The sequence below is a fragment of the Oxyura jamaicensis genome, chromosome 10 (assembly GCF_011077185.1).
Source record: "Oxyura jamaicensis isolate SHBP4307 breed ruddy duck chromosome 10, BPBGC_Ojam_1.0, whole genome shotgun sequence".
NCBI lineage: Eukaryota > Metazoa > Chordata > Aves > Anseriformes > Anatidae > Oxyura > Oxyura jamaicensis.
The window spans coordinates 20855056-20875251 of NC_048902.1; positions in this window are offsets into that span (position 1 = coordinate 20855056).

Here is a 20196-nt window from a genome sequence, read left to right on the forward strand (position 1 = left end):
AAAAAAAAAAAAAAAAAAAAAAAAAAAAAAAAAAAGAGAGAAACAGAGAGAGAAAACACCTCGTTAGAAACTGCCCCGCTGCAAGAAGGCAAAACCCAACCGGCCCCTGTGCGCAGAGTCAGTTTTTCCATCGCATTTGCATATCTGTTCTGTTTTCACGCAGCCTGTGCCCGGCTGCCTTTTCCTCCGCGCCGTTTCTGTTCAACAGTCGCGTGTGAACCGAAGCCGCGGCTGCCTTGTGGTTTTCTCCCGGCAGAGGTGCACCGCTGCGGCAGGGCCGGTGGCGGCAGCCAGCCCTCCGGACACCCGGCCCGGCCTCGCCGCCTGCCGGGGCTGCGGCCACACCGGGGACGGGTCCGGGGTCAGGACCCTGTGCCGGAGACCCGGGGGGGGGTCAGACACGGCCACCAGCAAAAGAAATTACAGTCGGTAAATGATAAGGCAGGAGGGATGGAAAAAGCTGCCCCCGGGACGGCTTCCTCTTTTTACCATTATTTCTTTAACAAATCAGAGCAAAGGTTTTCAAGAGAAGAGGACTTCGAAGCAAGAGGTTTGGGGGTTTTGCTGCTCAAGTTCCCCAGGGAAATATTCCCCAGGGCTGCGCCCGGAGCCAGAAAGCACAGCCCAGGGGTCCGGGTGTTTCATGGTGAGGGCAGCAGGGCCACAGGCAGCCCCCAGCCCTGGTCACAGAACCACAGGATGACAGGATGACAGGATGGCTGAGCATGGAAGGGACCTCTGGAGATCACCCAGACCAACCCCCCTGCCCAGCAGGGTCACCCAGAGCACGTTGCACAGGATGGATTTTGGGTATCTCCAGAGAAGGAGAACCCACGGCCTCCCTGGGCATCCTGCTCCAGTGCTCCGTCACCCTCCCAGTAAAGAACTGGTTTCTCATAGTCAGCCGGAACCTCCTGTCACTTTATTCCACACTGGAAACTCTTTGAGAGTTTTTTCACTCGAGTTTCTGGTACAAAAGGCACGCGGCAGCGTGTGTTGTTCTATAGCACGGCTTGGAAATGGCACGCAGCTCGTTAGCGGGGCTCTTTCCGTGCTGGAGGCAGCCCCGGGCCAGGGGAGGATGCTGGCAGCCAGGTTGTTCCATCACTCCTCCTCCTGCCAGCGATTCCTCCGTAGCCCACCATCCACCCAGCATCTCTCCATCCGCAGCCGGGAGGCTGCCTTGTGCACGCGGAGGTGTCACGTCCCGCTAATTGGTACCATGACAATTAGCAGCTGGACGTGCCCCCGTGTCGGTGCCCAGCTGGGCAGGCTGTGCCACGAGGAGGAGCCGAATCCAAGGCTGGGGCTGTTTTGTGGCGTCCGTGCCGCTCTCAGGGAGAGCAGCCAGCGAAATGCCGCGGAGGAAGAAGAGGGGCAGCGGGCAGAGTCTGCGGGGGCTGGGGGGCAGCGGGGGGCCGACGTGGGTCTGTGGTGCAAGCGTGTGCGACCTGCACTCACCTGGTGCGAGCAGGCAGGAGCCTCTCAGAGCCGCAGATAAAGTTATCATTAGCATCTATTAGCAATAACAAACAATATCTGCTTCATTCATTGTTGTAGGCTGGATTATTAGTGCTGGAAAAACAGCTCCCCTAACACCCTGGGAGCCAGCCGAGATTCATCTGTGTCTAATTAGCGGTGGCTTCCTTCTTTGTTTGTTCAGTTAAAATTATCTCTCCTCCTGGAAAAAAAAAAAAAAAAAAAAAGAAAAAAAAAAAAAAAAAAAGGGAAAGAAAAAAAAGAAAAAAAGAAAAAAAAAATGAAAAAATAATAATAAAAAAAAAAACAACAAGCCCACACTGATGAGGGCCCTGGGCCCCAAGGATCTCCTGGGTGACTCCGGGATGCTGTGCGGTGCTGGGTGCCTGTCCCCACGGCTGAGCACCCTCCAGGAGCTGGCACAGCCCGGCCACGGAGGAGGCACCGCAGGGCACCAGCACCAGCCCAAGGCCCGGGGGACCGAGGCAGGATGGGGTTTTCCCGAGCCGGCTGCGCAAACCCAGGGATTTTTGTGTTTGCGTTCACGTCTACTTAACCCCATGGACTGGTTAATGCTTTTGTAAAATTACATCTGTTATTCGTCAGGCTCAACGTTTGTATTCGGCTGCCAAAGCCGCTCGGATATTTATAAAACAAGCCAAAAAGAACCCAAAACCCCAGGGCCCAAACATTTCAGGTTTGTTAATCACAAAGAATCAAAAATAACTCGAGGCCGCGGCGGCGGACCTGCGCGGCACCTGCAGCACGGGGACTCTCACGGGGCAGCACGAGCCCCGGGGGGAAACCACGGCCCCGACCCAAACCCCGACATGCAGCAGCATCCCCCGAATGCTGGGCTCGGTGCAGGACAAACCAGCAGGGCCGTGATGAGCAGCCTGGGTTGGGGGGCACCCAAAGCCAGCAGCTCCTGTGCAGCAGCAGCGGGTGCCCGCTGGGTGCGTGCCCTCTGCTTGTGATCGCTTCATCCCCAGCAAGGGGAAAGTGTCATGAAGTCAGGGCTGAGGAGATGCTGAGCACGGGGAAAAAAGGGTGCTTAACCACTTGATATCATAAGCAAGAGCTTTTCTATGAGAAAAGTGAAAAAAAAAAAAAGCAGTACTGAGGAAGATGAGGGGATAAAAAAAAGCCGTGCGTTGTGGTGCAGGAGCCTGACCCCAGCATCACCAGGGCCGGGTGAGGACCAGACTTCGGTCAGCAGCAGCAGCTCTGCTGCAAAACCCAGAACTCCTCAACGCAGGAGTTATTTACTGGTACGAAACAGATCGGCATGATTGGTTTTTAGCTTTTTCATTAAAAAACAGAACGAAATCATCCCCCTGGGGCAAGGCCTTCCAGCCAGGGGCACTTCTTGGCTGCACGGAAAGGGCAGAGCCAGGGTCGGGGCTGGCACCGTTTGGGGCACGGGGGCTAGCAAGGTGCCAGCCGGGCTCTGCGTGGTCCCTACCATGAGCACAGGGTGACAGAGCCCTGAAGAGGGCTGAAATAAAGTATTTTTCTTTCTGTGCTTGTTGGGAAAGCAGAAGTCCTGGGCGAAAGGGGACGGGCTGCACCGCTTTGCCGTATTATTTAGCTCTGCTGGAAATGAAGGATGAAGGTGATAAAGGGTTTATTTTAGCAGGCAGCAGCCACTAACTGCTCCGTAATGCACCGGGGAAGAGCTCAGCTCCACCAGCCCGTTTCCCATTCCAGTCACGTGCCCCCAAAATTGCAAATGGAGATTTGTTACATTTCATTTGTTCCCATCCCTGGGAAGCCATTTGCGATGAGTTCATGTCTCCCAGGAGGCTGTATTCCAATCAAAGTGAAAAGAGGGGGGGGGGGGGAAAGCCGCGCTACGCCGAATGACAATGATATCTCACTGCCGATCGCCGGGCCCGGGCCGGCACTACACGTTTTAATAACAGGCAGCCCCGTGTGCCGGCGCAGTGCGGGGGCACGGCTCCCCGCTCCCGGCACTGATAAGCGTCCTCCAAGCCCAGGCTGTCGCCCTGCCTCTCCTCCAGCTGCTCACGAGCTCGAGGTGCTGCGAGCCGGGGACAAAATCCTGCAAGGCTTCGTGTCCCCCGGTCCTCTTCCCCGAGCCAGGGCACGCGGGGAGGTCGGGGCTCGGCGCCCGGTGCGGGTCAGTTTCGTGTTGTGTTCCCCCCGTGCTTTGCAAGCTCTCCTTAACCAAGAGCACACACCAAGAGCACGCACTCACGGAAACCGAAAGTGGAGGTGGCTGGGGAGCACTCGCTCTTTTTTTTTTTTTTTAGTTCCCCCTTTTTTAAAAAAAAAAAAAACCAACAACTTGTTTTCACTTCAGAGCAGTTCTGCGGGCTGTGGTCCGGCGTTATTGATCAGCGCAGTGTTATTCTCAGGCAGGAAGCTGTCTGACATACTGCCTGCCTGCTGCTCAGCTGAGATCTCCTGAGCTTCTCAATCCTTTTAAGCACCGGCAAATGAAAAGGCAGCACATGGAGGGAAATCTCTGCTCAGGGGGAGCCGAGGCAAGACCTGCCCGAGCGAGAGCTGGCACTGCTGGGGCTCTGGGGAGCCGCTTTGCACCGTGCAGGGACGTCTCCCTCGGTGGTAGCAGGAGGGTTAAAGTTGGGTGCACCCAGCACTTCACTCCGGCACCAACACGACCTGGAGATGGGTGCCCAGGCACCCACGGTGCTGCCGGTGCTGCCCCAACTGGGGTCACTCAGCACTGGTGGGCTTGGGGTGGTCCCAAACCCCGAGGTGCTGAGCTCTTGGGCACGAGGCTCCTTGCACCCTCCTGCAGTGCTCCCGTGGGTGCGGTGGCACCGCTCGGGTCCCTGTGGTTGCAGGGGGTGCAGACAGTGGCGTGCTCCTGCCCCTTTTATTGCTTTTAGTCCACGACTGGGATATTTAGCAATTTTTGCTAGGGCAGATCAATACTTTGGGTTTTTACAAATGTGTGCTGGGTTGTTGCTGACTGACAGCCAACTGCTGATAAACGCACACACACAGAAGGCCAATTTACACCGTGACAGTCTTAGAAGAGCAAGGCCTCCATAACTTCATAAGAAATTTAGGGCACCACAGAGCTAAAACCTCAAGAAATCTGCAGTTGGTCTCTAAACCTCGCTCTCAGCCTGTCCAAGGCCCCATACCCCGCACAGAAGCACTCCCTGCCAGGGAGAGATGCTCAAAGCTGCCCAAATTTCTGGCCCATGTGTGGCAGGGAGGGGACGGCAGCGTGCCCAGGGTGCCTTGGCCCACACATATTTTTAGAGCATGATGTTGGGAAAAGGAGAGCGTGCTCATTAACCTGCACAGCCAGGAATAACAATCGCCTTCCATCAGGACCTCATGAATAAGTCGCACCATCTGATTTAGTTATTTATATCCTTCCTGCTGGTAAATTAATTAATGTTTCATTTGCAGCACAGGCAGCCCGTAAAACTGCTTCTCCCAGCTCTGGCAGTGGGCACGTCGCAATGTCAGCTCTCCAAGAGGCGCCTCCCCAAGGAGGGCTGCTGGGCACCGAGCGCCCTCCTGCCCATGGCACCGCCGTGGGGCGCGGGTACAATGCAGGGGGGGCTTCTTGCTCTGCCCACGGGGTCTTCAGCAACGCTCAGGGGGATTCCCATGGGCAGGGAGGTGGGAAGGTGCCCGTCCTTCCGTGCTGCTGATGGCACCGGCGCCGTGGCTCTGCAGCCACAGTGGGGACCCAGGCAGAGGCACGGGACTCTGGTGCCCCATGGGATGAAGGGCAGCCAGGCAAACAAACTGAACCCCGAGGTGGCAGAGGCACTTGGGGACGGATCCCTCTCTGCTTCCCAGACAACATGCACAATTGTTTAGGCTTTATAATGCAAAATATTTTGGCATTACGAGCTGGCTGGAACGCTGATGTCGCCTCCCACGTGGCTGCCCCGAGTGGCACGGAGGTGCCCCGGTCGTGCCCTCTGCATGTGTCACTGCCAGTCCCCGTGCACCCAGGAGCGTGTCCCCACGCAGGGAGAAGGGCGTGCAGCTGCCTGCAGCCTGCCTCTGCGTTGATTATTTGCTTATGGCAACCTAATACGCCCAATTATTTTTCAATGCAGACAGTTGCGGTTCATTTGCTTCGCCATCAGGCAGGGGCTTGCAGGAAGTATTCTAATGCTGGCCACGTTTTAATTTCCTCCAAGAATGGCACATTTTACATGTGCTAGGTGCAGATGAGCTTGGATCCAGCTCCGGGACCCCAGCAGGTCCCCACCATCCCATGGGAGGAGGTGCCCCAAGGCAGCTCTGCACACTGGTGTCCCCTCTGACCTTCCTCAGCACTGTCCCCATCTTAAAACCCAGACCCGAAGATTACAGGTGAGAAGCAGAACTGCAAGTCCCCAGTCTTGAGTTCTCCTTTTTTTTTTTTTTTTTGCCCCAATCCTCCTCATTTGGGATGCCAAGTTTGACCAAGAAGACGCCCACCCCAAAAGCTGGAGCTGTGCTCTCTAAGGCAGCGGTGCCAGTCCGGGGTGGGTTTTCCTTGGTCCTCATTTTTGGGATGCTCCAAAGAAAGTGACAAGCAACATCTATGCTTCTTCTGGCCCCAGCCCCTCCCCTGCCAAATCTGGGCACATCCAATTTGGGGCATTTTCTTGTCTGGGTGATGTTGTCCAGGGGTGTCCGTGTGCATGGACGCGCACGCCGCAGCTCGCCCTGCTCGTAGCCCCCGTAAACCGTGGTAATAAAGCACGTGCTAGAGAGATGTCACCGGCAGGATTGTTAATGCGTGAGCCTAATGAATATGAATGGTCTCTTCATAAATGTAGCTTTGTGTCATTAAATTCCTTCACACCTCACTGATCATGGAAAGGTTACTCAGAATTAAATGTAAATCACATATTTACTGGTACGAAGCAGATCAGCGTGCCGTTTTTAAAAAACATATAATTTAATAATGGTGCAATCTTCCCCCAGCCAGGCTTGCGTGATGGATTCGTGGCACTCTATCGCTTGGGGTTTTCGCTGGAAGGTGATACAGATCTCCCATTATGGGCAATTTACACCGCTTTCTTTCCAAAACAGTAGACCTCAGTTCTTAATCATGTCAGTGGCCCAGAAATGAAAGGAGTTATTTCACCCATGTCACTCCATATAATTAAAAGATTAAGGAATGTCTTCCATTGTGCTATAAATTAATGGGCTGGGGGCTGGCGGAGCACGGGGGGCGTCGGGTCGGGGAGAGGAGCAGGGCTGCCGAGCACCGCAGGACCAAGGCATCCCTCCGTGGGTTTTGCTGCAAAACCACAGGGCTGTGCACGTGTTCCACGTCGTGCCTCATCCCCTCCTGGTGGGGCTTTTTGGGGCATTTTGGGGGCTTTTTTGGGGGTGCAGCTGCAGCTCGTCCTGCGCCAGCACAGACGGCTCAGCGCGGCTCAGGCCAAGCAGGGCATTTTTAAGAAGCTCTAAGGAGCCGTCCCAGCTGCCCGCCAGCAAAGCCCCCTAACAGACTGCTTTAAACAGCACCAGCACGCCTTAGCTTGTAAAGGAGAGCTGATTAGTAATTAAATGGCTTTTAAAAATAAAACCATTAAGACTAATCCCATCAAATTTGGAGCTTCATCCAGGCAGCTCTTATCAGTTATTGTCCCACCTTGCAATTTGCAAAAGCCGGGCTGCTGGCAGCTGGGGGGATAAATACACGGATTTTGTGCACGTGTCCCTGCTGGGGCACGCTCCTGCTGCTCCCCTGTGCACAGAAGCCCAAAGGGGGGACATATCCCATCCCTCCTGGCACGCACCGTGTCATTGCCATCAGTGCCACATCCTCTGCTCCCACGGGGTCGTGCCACCATCTGGGGACCAGCACGGGGCAGCCACCGGCACCGGTGCTGGTGGTGGAGACCCGAGTGGGTTCGGTGAGGGGCAGCAGCAGCCGGGCCCTGGCTGATCCTGCTGAAGTCGCCAGGGGCTCCGTAGCAGAGAGAACCGCAGGTTTCAGCCGCAGCATGTCATTATTTCCCTCCAAGTATCAATAATTTCAGGGTTAAAGAAACAAAAGCTTTTTTGCTTGTTTGTATTTTTCCCCTCATCAATACCGGGGCCAGGCAGGCCACTTCCAGACAGTCCCCGGGGCCTACTCAGCTATTAAAGATAGAAATTATATCTTCATAACCCAGGATATTGCTGCTCGCTTATTTATGACTTGCTCCATTTCAAGAATATTTATTCTAGACAGGGAGCCTGATAATTTTCATCCAATCTACTTCTCATAGCTCAGGGCAAAAGAATGGAACAGCTCAATTGAAAGAGCACTTTCCCATTATTGCCAGGTAAGGGCAGAGCAAGCTGATCTCATTTCTGCCCTGAACTCGCTAGCACCACTGGATTCAGCTCCTGTTTTTTTTTTTTTTTTTTTCTTTCTTTATTTTCTCTCTCTTTTTTTTTTCTTTTTAATTCATCGAGGAATGGCAGCCCACACAACCACTTAAAGGAAGTACTGCATAAATCCCAGTGCAGTAATTACCCATTTGGAAACATGACGCTTTATAGGAGGAACGGCATCGTGCCAGGATGCTCAGCACGCTACTCCTACTCCAGCTGAAATCCTCCCAGGGCTTGTAGGCAACAGTTAGCGTCTGCAGTCGCAGGCTAATAAAACTAAGCCATTGCAGCTGGGGCAGGAGAGCTGCAGCAGAAAGCTGCCTAGGTGTGGAAAAGCCCTTTACGGTCACGGACTGGAGGAGGAAACGAAGGACTCGCAGCCATGGGGGGGACACATGGGCTTGGCTCAGCTCGGACCAGCTCGGTGGCCAACGCTGGCTGCAGCCCCAAAGGCACTGCCCGTCCCCAGGACTGCTCCCAGACCTGTGTGGGGTCGGGCTGGCTGTAGTCCTGGGGGAGGCGTGGGGCCACGGAGAGACAGAGCCAGCCCTGAGTGATGCCCCCTAAAATCGGTCAATACCCCATAAAATCTGCCAATGCCCCATAAGGTGGATTGATGTGCCATAAGACAGATCAATGCCCCATAAGATGGGTTGGTGCCCTGTGATCCCCATAAGGTGGATCGATGTTCCGTAAGACAGCTCAATGCCCTAAATATGGGTCAATGCCCCAAAAGGAGGATCAGTGCTCCATAAGACAGCTCAATGCCCTAAAAGATGGGTCAATGCCCCATAAGGAGGATCAGTGCTCCATAAGACAGCTCAATGCCCTAAAAGATGGGTCAGTGCCCCATAAGGTGGATCGATGCCCCAAAAGCCAGTAGCTTCAGGCTTTAAGGGGAGCATTGGATTTGCTCCAGCAGCGAGCTCGTCCCCACGTCCCCACGGAGCTGGCACTGCCCTGGCACCAGGACCTGCTGCCCGTGTCCCACAGCACCACGCACGCTCCCGCTCCGGCAGCACCGCTCACACAGCCCCAAACCCTGCCAACAAGGCAGGCAGAGCTAAGAGGGGGGGTGACGAAGCGTTGCAGTCGTGTTTCCCCCCCCGGCTGCATGGGGAGCGGGCACCCAGCTGGCACAGGGGCCTGACCCAGCCCGGGGACAGCCCCCACGGCAGTGCCACCAGGCCGGGGAGCGCCGTCCCCCCTCCTGCCGCGTGCCTCAAATGTCAGAGCCAATGAAGTGTTGAAAAGGCTTTATTGCTTTTTGTGAAGCCGATTAGGAATATCTTCTGCTAGGTAAAGAGTAATATTGCAATATGAAGGATCGGGGAAGTTGGAGGCAGCACTGTGTGAATTCCCTGCAGAAACCTCTGTTCTCGCAGCCAGAACAGTTATCAAAAAGACAATTTAAGCAGCACTGCGCTCTAACTAGCTGGAGGACATGGGAGCCGGTCCTGTATAGCGATGTTTCAGCCTGTAGTAAATGAAATTGCAAAAAAAAAATCAGCTTTCCTTCCTGATCTGCAGGGGGTGAAAGTGCCAGAAGGGCTGGTTTTTTTATAACCATGAGCTCAGCCCGTGCTCCCTGCCAACGTGCGAGCTGCCCCTCGGAAGCCGTGCCAGGCGCTGCCCCCCCGAGCAAGACACTCCATTCCTCCCAGCCGTGGTGCATCCCAAGCCCTGCACACCGAGGAGGAGGATGGAGCCAGCCCGTGGCTTTTCAGCTCTGCTCCCCTTGTGTGCACGCAGACAGCTCCTGCCATCCCCAGCCACCAGCAGGGCACCAAAATTAAACGAGATGCAAAACGGAGAACCTTGCCAAAGCAAGAGAGCAGGCTCACGCAGTCGCTAGACACTAGATGTGATGTCCTGTAGGAGTGATGCCCGGCAGGTTTTGCACATATTGCTGTGTTTCTACAAGCAGCAATTTTGGAAAGGTACCAGCCAGCCCTGGCAGGACCCGGGCAGCTCCACGGGCAGAGCCCCTTTGCAGATCCCCCCTGCTCGGGGGGAGAAGCGCGGCTGCTCCCGCTGCACCCAGGACCCAGCGGGGCTGTCCCTGCAGCAGGAGCCCCCAGCCTTGGTTCTCCCTCGGCTGCTTCGGCTGCTCTCCTTGCGGTGCGATCCTGTCTGAAGAGCAGTGCTGGAAAAGCAGCAACCAGGTTAATAGCTCTGGCAGCCAGTGAGGACCCGGGGAGGCCTGTGCCAGTCCTCGCTGTCAATGAGCATTATTTACAGAGCACCCTGAGCTCACCCTGTGCTTTGGAACAACACCACGACGGTCAAATCCAGCCCCCGGTGAGGTCTGCGGGAAGCAGAAAGCCATTTCCACTGGCTTTGATGGGAGCTGGACCGAGCCCCGAGGCTCTGATGACATGGATTTACAGCAAACATTGCCATTAGAGAAATGATAGCTTCCCGGCTGGAAATTACTTACAGACACATCGAGGGGAAAACTCCCTCTATTTATTCCCTGGTCAGGCAAAACTGAAAAGTCTGCAGCTGAAGCCCCGGTGGCATCCCTGGGGCGCAGCCTCCCAGTGGGTCCTGTGCCCCCCATGCACCTCCCTTTTTTGCAAAGAAAATCCACAGGGAATGCGCAAAGTGGTCGTGGCGATGTCAGGGAGCACGTTTTCTTTGTTTTTACAAAATCCCAGCAAATGAATGCTGCTGTCTCTGTCCCACTGGTGGAGGAGGGGGAAGTGGTCTGGGAGATTTTGGTGATGCTGCAGGTTCCCAGCCCCTCCTGGGATGACCCATGGATGTGGGCAGGAGCTGACGGGCTGCTCCTCCTCACTGTGCCACCGTGGCTGTGCAGGTCTGTGCACCCAGCTTGTCCCACCAGCTTCCAGGTGTGCTACAGATCCCGGCCCCCCAAACCCAAAGCCTTGCTCATCCTCAAGGTACACCCGCACAGCAGTGACCAGCTGTGTCAGACGGTCTGCACCACAGAAAGGGTCCTTCCAGTGTCCCAGGACAGCTCCTCCAGCTGGAGGAGGTCAGGCTGGAAGCACCCCCTAAAAGCAATGCGGATGGCATCACTGGTGCTTCTTTACAAGGCTGGAAGAGGCTGTTTGTTTTCCCAGCAGCGGGCACGAGGCTTTGCCTCTGCTTGCTCCCCGCTCCTGCAGCTTTCCCAGGAAAGCCCAGCCCTCGCTGGCACTGCTGGGCAGTTTCGGAGCCCGGTCCGCGGACGCGCTCACACCTCCTCTAAAGGGAAAGCTCATTAAATTGTTGATCCAGGGATGCTTTATCCAGAATCTCGAATTCTTATTAGAGGCGTTAATTAAAACAATGGCAGATCAAAGCACAGCCAAGCATCTCATTTCGGCCGATCCCTCCTCCTCTGCTTGGCACAGCCTTTGTTCTCCTGGCTCCGAGGCCACCGCGTCGCTCCTTACCAGGCGAAGAGGAGCCCGCAGGAGCGGCCGATCGCCTCCTCCAGCTGCAGGAGCCTGGCGCAAGGACACCAGGGTGACCTCTTGGTGTACAGGCAAAGAAAAATCCCGAGATTTCCACCTCCAGGCAGGTGAATTTTTTCTCTGAGGCAGCCAGGACCGAGCAGCCTTTTCTCCCCCCTGCAGGCACTCATGCGGAGACAAACTGCTAAATCTGCTCGCTGCAGCCCAGAGCACGGCGAAGCGCCTCGTCCTGCATGGCCGGTTTAATAGCAGCCCTGATAGACTGCGTGTTCGTCCTTGACCAGCAATTAGCAAGTGCCTGGTGTGATGAGCATCTCTGCTGAACTCCTCTCCCTGCTCTTCCAGCTGCTGCTTATTAATGTTTGTGAGCGCAGCTAAAGCAGAGGGCAGCCCGACCCAGGGAAATGGACAAGCTTTTATTAGCGCCGCAGATAATTACATTTAATAAGGACACTAGCTTTTCCCACACCAGATAGCTGAACCATCAATCTTCCCTTTAATAATAAAACCCTCTCCAACTCATTTGCATTCACTGTTCCTTCTGCAGCGCCCCATTACACATGTGTTATCACCCCAGCTCCCAGGGCGCAGCGTGCCCGTCCCGGTGCCCTGCGCCCGGGGCTCGCAGCCACCCAGGCACACGTCGTGCACAACTTCGGGGTAACTCGGTGGCTTTGTGGACTCCAGGATTACCCACGGGGTGTTAGCTCACACCAACAGGACTGCATCTTTGTAGGGCAACATTTGCATCAGGACACAGCGGAATGCTTACCGGCGTGGACTTTTAAGGAAGGGCAGACGGGGTATTTAGAGAGAGAAATAAACTCACTGTGCGTATGTTGGGAAGCACAGGGCCTCTCAGCAGAAAGGAAAAATAATATATCAATGGATAACAGCGCAGCAAGCGTTCGTCTTTAAAGCTGAAACCGGGGAGTAGAGCAGAGGGTACTGTAATTCCCTATAGAAAGGACGAGGTCGGAGCCAGCCCACACAGCCCCAGCCTGTGCCCTGCACTGGGACCACGTGCAGCCGCCTTTTGCTGACACAGCCACCCTCCTGCTGGGCCAAACGCTTCCGTTTTGCAGCCCCACGCTGTGGGTTTGTTCTCTTTGCATAGGAAGCCAGGGGTGCCCCTGTTCTCGCAGGAGGGTTGTGGCCACAAGCCCCGTACGCCGGAGCTCTGGGTGCCAGGGCGGGTGCTCCCACAACAAGCATCCCTCCCAGATCCCTCCCCGTGGCTGTCCCCAGCCAGCTCTAACCGTGCTGCCTGCTGCAAGGGCAAAAGGCCGGTGCTGGGAGCAGGGTGGGCTTTAATCCACCCGGGGCACGGGGAGGCTGCTGCAGGCAGGAGGGCTCCGCACAGCGGGACCAGCGGCGGTGCGAAAACCACAGCGGTGTGAAGACAAAATGATTAAGAGGCGAGAGACCGGGCTGTGCCAGCCAGGCAGCGGGCTGCTCGCATAACTCAGCCTTGTTTCACGGGCCTGGGGATCAGCCCGGAGAGCCAGCAGCCAGCAGTGGTGCTCTGCAGGGACACAGCACCATGCACAGCCAGCCTGGGTGAGAGCTGGGGCCAGCGGGCGGCTGGGGAAATGAGAGCACTGCATGCCGCCAGGGCTCAAACAGAGGGCCAAAGCAGGGGTTTTCTACTGGGAAGTGATTTTTCACCCACGTCAGCAAATTGCAGCTTTAGAAGTGGATGAGGTTGAAGTTGCAGAGGAAAAAATCCCTTCTGTGCTCCATGGCTGCGTTTGGTCGCACCTCCTAGCGCCAAGCCTGGCTGCGCCCCGCAGGTCCCGCTGCAAGGTCTGGTGCTCCCTGGGCCTGGGGAAAATGAGATTTTTCTGCACAGTCATCTGCAAGGTGCTCGTAAAACTGCCTGTTCCAGCGGGAGGCAGCTCTGCCCTCCTCCCCAGGAGGATAAACCAAACTGAGAGCCTGCCAGAGGGCCCGGGCAGGCAGGAGACCCCTCTCCCCCTGCTGGCCCCAGCCCCGCAGCCCCATCTGCACCTCCTCACCCACCACCCCATGCCACGAGTGCCTCCAAAGCCCCTCCACAGCCCAGCTGCCTTACAAGCCCTCCAAAAAGCCCTGTGGGTGCAGGACCCGAGTGCACATCTGCACTTGTCCCCTCGCGAGTTCCCACGCCCGAACATCTGGCGGCGCGCTGCGGGTCCCGGGAAGCCGTCGGTCTCTCCACGCGGCACAGCGAATGTCATCGGAGGCGTAAGTGCTTCCAGATTCAAAGCTGCAGCACGCAGAACCGGCCTTCCCCTCGTCGTGTTTGCAGTCAGGTTTTACATATGGGTATCCAGCCACGGCTTTTTTTCCCCCCCCCCCCCCCCCTTCTGAGACGACTTCCAAAGCAAGTGGATCGCACCATATGTTCCTAACACTCGTATCGAATCCTGTCCTTTAATGAGAATAAGTGTAGAGCGAGAGGAGTCATCTTCTTGTTAGCTTCAGGACACGGGAAAAGCAGAAATTGTCTTGCAATAGCTCCTCTGTAATAAAAAGGAAAAAAAAAAAAAAAAAAAAAAAAAAGGCAGAAATCCATGTGCTGGAATTCATTTATTTCTTTTTATCTACTGTGAGAAATGATAAAACACAGCTTGGCAGAAGCCACCCCTGACACATTATCTCTGCAGTTCTCTACCCGATAATCCCCGCCGAGGCTCCGGGCCGCCCCTCACTCGGGACCCCACTGGCCGGCCCCAGAGCCCCCCGGCATGGCCACGAGCCTTTCTGCTGGCCCCGTGGCCACCAGCCCATAAATATTTGTGCAACAGCTCCTCCCCCAACCCCGCTGACGTTACGGTTTCTGCAGCGTAGCAGGCAACTTTTTTCAAACTTTCTAATTCCGTTCATTAATCATTTAGAGAAATGTGCAATTACTCGAGTCCAATTACAGAAAATGTGCAACTACTTGAGGCCCATTATAAGCCGGGATGAAATGCCAAGAACTTGATTAGAGCGAAACCACCGCCAGCCCCGTATACTTTAAAAGAAAATATTGTGTGTTGTCCTAGAGGGTGAAAAGAAATCACAATTTATTTACACACAAATGTGTCTAACCATCGCTGACAACATGGGAAACCTTCCCTATCGGCCCTAACGTGATCTCGGCGTTCCCTTAAGGAAGAGATGTCTCTCCCTTAATTAAAACAATGCCTGAACTTACTGTAACCTCCTGATTTCATAGCGAGAATCTGCTCTGATTTTTCCAGCGGGTTTATAATTACCCCACGAGCCGGCGTCTGGCCCGGCTCGGCTCCGCTTGCTTTCCAGCAGCGCGTTTCACTGCCCGCCGGGGCCGCGGTGCTGGGGCAGGGGCTGCGCCTTCCCCTTCCCCGGGCAGCGTTTCTCCACGGCTGCAACCTGGGGACCTGATGGACCGCGCTTTGTTTTCAGGCTGCGAGGATGGAAACGGGAATAAGCAATGATGTGCGGTTCTCTTACGGCTCCTGCGGGACCTGGCCTCTCTAATCTTTGCAACCAATTGGCTTGATTCGGTAATCCGTAATTACACAAACTGTCTCCTATGCAAATCATAAACGTCTCAATCAATCAGCGGTAACAGCCCGTCCGACGCGCGGGCTGCGCGCAAGGAGCGAGCTCGCAGGAGGCAGCACGGATTTATGCCACATGTGGCTCCCAAACTCGTGTTATTTAGGTCAGCATCTTCCGTGCGTTGTCTGGGGGAGGGAGAGGTATTACTGCTTATTAGGGATTAAGCCAAGATTTACGGGCCCTTCTTAGTGTGTGTGTGAGAGAGCTCGGGCGCTCCCCACCACGAAAGTCTGAGGTTTTCGAGGAGAATCGCGAGCTAAGGGGCTTAGGGAGGTGAATTAATGCACTGGCCCTCTGTAGCTCATCCAGCACAAAAATCCCTTATAAAAGTATAATTTTCTTCTTGTTATTCATGATTACAAAATAATAAGATTGTTTAAAAATCCAATAGAATGGATGTCAATATTGGCAGGAGATGTAATTGCGAAGCGCGCGCCAGCCTTCCGTGGCTTTTCTTAATTTTAATTAGGATAAAATTTACTAATCTTACAGGGTTTACAGAAGCAGGTTTGCCAAGAGGCCATCAATTGATCTGAATGATATTGGCTTCCTTTTAAGAGCCCCTTGCTAACTGCTATGTAAAGACTGGGCTTTTAGCTCCTTTCTCAGATCATCTCTGCAGCTTTTTTGGCATGTCAAAAGGCCAGATGTTTTTTATTTGAGAGCAAATTGACACGTTAAATTACATTGTGCAAACAGTAAAGCCAGCCATGAGTAAACAGGCGACGAGGATTCATTGAATTTTATGGGTCGCAATAATGTTTATGTAATTTAACAAATTTATGCTTCGTGTCAGCTTTACCACAAGAGTTATTCATTCCAAAAGGAAAAACAACTTACATTACAGCCCCCATATTATTCTGCCTTGGAGCCAATCAAAAGCAAAACAAGCTTTAACATGACAATTGCATAGGGGCATGTGTATGCGTGCGCACGATAATGTATATCGTGTAAGTTAAACACAGTCTGTGGATATTGCTCGATTTGTGTTTTTTTAATTCTAATTTGATTACTTTTCTATCATCCAGCCAGAATACAAACAATGGGGAGGATTTCTGCCGAGCCAAGTACCGCTCCAGCGTTGGTAATACAGATATATGCTCCGCGCGGTGCTTTCAGAAGGTCATGTTGATTTTTACCATAATGCATTTTCCAGGTCCCTGGGAACCCACAGCAGATTTAGCAGGAATCCTCTATGAATCAGGCTGTCTTCACTCTCCAGTGAAGTGTATACCTAGCCTGAATTTCACTGGCAATGAACCATGCCTTAATATTACAAACTCTTCTGGCTATTTAAATGCAAAATCACATCAGACTTCAGGGCAAGCCACCGAAGTCAAGCAGGCTGGCTCGGTGCTGGCAGGGTTTATCACATCACTCTCATTAATGCACTTTAACACCTTGCGCGCTCGGGGACGGGCCAGCAGCGGGCGATGCTCCCGGGGGAGCCGGGGCTGCCGTGCCCGGCGCAGCGCGGGTTAACAGACGAAAGTTCTCATTTTGGAGCAATGAGGCGTGCTAAGCTAATCAGACCTCTAAACTGGCATCAATAATAAATGGCTTTCCACCAGCACAGAGCAATTATCAATAGCAGCCGCTGCAGGAGGGGCTGGATGCGGCCAGGCTCTCGCGCAGGCGGCAGAGCGCGCAGCGGTGCTCGCTGGCAGCCCCAGGAGAAGCCCTGGGGAGCGATGCAAGGCTTCTTCCCACACTCACAGGGCACCCAGCCATGGCCTCGCTGGAGCCCTCCCAGCAGCGAGGGTCACCGGGGAAGGGCCAGGGACAGCAGGAGCCCGGGGGCACCGCTGCCTGCGCCCCTTGGTGATGCAGCCCCTGGCACGGCCCTGGGATGGTTGAGCACTCGGGGGGCCGGGGCCAGCAGGTCCTGGAAATGCAAAGCTTGGATTTACCCCACGGACTCCTCTAAGCTGAGACCATGAGGAGGTCTCGGGCTCTTCGCCAAGAGGATGGAGAGGTCTCCAGCTCGCCCTGCTCATAACACTGCCTTTGAGGCAGTGAAACTGGAGCAAGCCAGCTCTGGGCTTGACTCCGGCCCCATCGGCCAAGCAGGAAAAGCTTCCTCAAAGGCTTTCTCACCCTGCTAAGTACTGAGCCACTTCTGACTAAAAATGCTCAGAAGGCACTGGCGGGATGGAGGCGCTGCGGGGCGGGGGGAACACCTCTCCAGGTGCCCTTCCACGCAGGCAGGACCCAAATGGACTCCACATGCTGCTGGGTCTCTGCTTGGCACGGCGCCTGCGTTTCCCCATGGCGAGGTGATGGCTCCCAGCCCTCCTCGCTTCACGTCCCCGAGATGGTCCCCGTGGAAGCACGCGATGGTCCGAGGCTGCGCTCCCTGCTTCCCTCACATCGACCCAGTAGACGAGGCTGTGGCACAGCCAGGGGTCCCCAGGTTGTACCCCTGTAGCTGGCAGGAGTTACGGGGGAAGGAAGCCAATAAACGGCAACAAGTCATGAAAACATCACGTCTGCCTCCTTGTCAGCACTCACCAGCTCCTCACGGCTCTCTGCAGCCTTGGAGCAGCCCAAAATCAAGGGAGGGGATGCCCAAGAAACCTCATATTTTGTCTGTTTAACAGCAGAAGCACCAGCCCCCAGGTCGGAGCTCTTCACGGCGCAGGTTTTCAAGCAGCGGGGCTGGTCGGTCCCTCTCCACCTGGGAGATGTCCCCAGGGACAATGGGAACGGGGCCGAAACCCATCTCTGTATCTCAATGGCATTCAATACAGCCTTGAAGGAGAACTGTTATGCAGGATGTGAAGAGGGAACTAAGGGTTATTGCTGTCAATATAATTAATTTCAAGCTAATTTGAGCATCTGATTAAGTTTAGCATTACCATAAAAACTAAACTGCTATTTAAAACCAGAGAAGGGTTTATTAAATAAGTGCTGGAATGCAACAGAAAGCAAGATGAAGGTAATAAAGTCACTTAAAGTAATAAAATTAAGTGAATGCTAGAGATATCCTTTGATGGATCTTTCCTTTACCCTTCCCCAGGAACAGAGATCTTTCTTCCTCGGCTATATTTTCTACGCAGACCTCCAAAATTCTTGTGGGTCTTTCCAAACCTTTACAGAAACAAAATACATGGAAAAAAAAAAAAAAAGGAACTCGGTCAATAGAAAGATTTTCTTCTGAAACAGAGGAGAGGACTCCAGGGAGGAGAGCCACATCACCGAGCTGGGGCTGGGTGCCTGCACAAGGTCACGCACGGCTCCGGGCGCTCCTGGCTCACACCCCCTGGGAACGCCGGTTGGTGCCCGGGGAAGGGACGGTGGTGGGGTCACCCTCAGCCTGCTCCTTTGGGATGCCTCCTGCATCACGCTCCTGTGTGTAATAAAGCATGAGCCCAGCGAGAAAACGGGTGGTGAAAACCCCACGGGGTTTCTACTGCTGCGCCGGAGCTGCCCAAGCCAACTTACCCTGCTCCTCTAGGTTCATGTCATCCTGAGGAAACGCTTATTTCCTCTGAAGGCCACAGAAGCCTTAAAATGCGAAGCCTGAGATAACGCTGATAGGATCACACAGACATCCAAATTAATTTATACTGCTGCCCTAAGCAGAAGTGACTCACCGATAGCAGAGGAACGCCGTCCCTCGGTTAAGCGAGGCGCTGGGTCGCAGCCGAGGGTGAGCCGGTGCTCGCCGGCCCCGCTCGGTCCCTGCTCCTCTGCTGGGAGCCCCGGCACTGCCCCAGGACGGAGGAAAGCGAAGGAGGCGAGTGCCACGGTGCCAGAGAGCAGCCGGGACCCTGGTGGATGCTCTGAGCTGGAGCTGGGAGGGGAAGGTGGGAACTGCTCCGGGAGCGCAGGGGGAAGGTCCCGTGGATGGCCTCGTGCCCCCAGGGCTTCCTCCTGCATCTGCAGAGGACCTGCAGCAGTGAGTGTCCTGGCTGGCCCACGGCAGCTCTGTGGCTCAGCAGAAACCTCCTGGACACCTCCCTTCACCCATGTCAAACCCATAAAGGAGTTGGGATGCAGGGCAAATCATGGCACCATGATTAATGGTGGGGCTGCGGGCACCCCGACTGCATCTTGCACGAGACTTCTCCAAAGTCCACTGAGTCCAGCAAGGCTTGTCCCGTTGTTGCAGCAGGCAGTGGGGCCCCACTGCCCCCTCCGCCCCCCAGTTTTCTCCCCAGGCTCAAGGAGGAGAGCATTTGGAGGAGATTGCACTGACAGCCATCATGGTTTTATGTCGTTCAAGCAAATGCTGACCTCCGTTTGGAGCCCCAGCCTCCCCTCCTAAGGTTTCCATTTGGCTCCGGGTTTGCTGGTAACTTCCATGGCAAGGCCGAGCACAATTTGGTTTATAAAACATCGCTTTGGGCTGTTTCCTTAATTGATTTCTTTTGTTTCATTCTATTCCTCGAAGATTTGTCAACATTAATTTTTATATGCCTAACGCTTCGCAAATACTGGCCAACTTTTTAAAATTAATGAGTTGAGATGGAGATTGAATACCTTCCCTTCCGCACAACTGCAGCAGGGAACTAACACGGGACGATAGTAAAACACTATCAGCATTTAATTTGTAAAATCGGAGTTATTAAAAAGTGAATCTGCCAGCAGCCATTGGCCGACGTATTAATGCTGGTGACTGTTATTCTTACCATTATTCTAGATGAGGTCTTCCTGTTTGCATTTCATAAACCGAGAAGCACCACATTTCCCACAACAACGTGATTTCATCTGAAGTTAGAAGATTCGTGGGTTTCCCAGGGTTCAAGTCAACAAACCAGCAACAAATCACATTAGTAGCGAATTCCTGGGAAGAAGTCAGTTTTTAAAGGCTGCGAGCTCTGAGCGGCTGTGCCCTTTAACTGCGTACGGCGTGTCAGCCGTGATAAAGCATCAGTAACTAAAACTAACAGAGCCGGTGCCAAGTCCCAGCGAGAGCCTCCTCCCAAGGAACACGGCGTTTTGATGCTGGGAGCACATCGTGTGTTTATAAGACCCGCTCTGAAAATACATTTTTGCGATAGCTTATATTAAAGTGCAATTACAGGTTAAGTAACGAATTGGCTTGCTGCCTAACACAGAGAAACACGCCGTGACAATCAGATAATGCTGGAATTAAACAAGATGGCAACAGCTACTGCAAAAGGAAATGCAGCGAGCAGCCCGCTGCTCCGGGGGATGACTTCATCCCGGCAGGGACACGGGGCTCCGGCCGGCGCAGCCACCGCGGCTGGGAACAACGGGGACCTTTGAAAGCGTGCACCGGGTGACACAGCCTAATTCCCAGAAAAAAAAAAGGCTCCTCTCCACCAGCCAAGCCCCGGCTCTCGTGCAGCGGAGAGATGCCGGCTGTCGCCAAGGAAACCGGAGATTGCTGGAGAGATCTCCAGCGCTG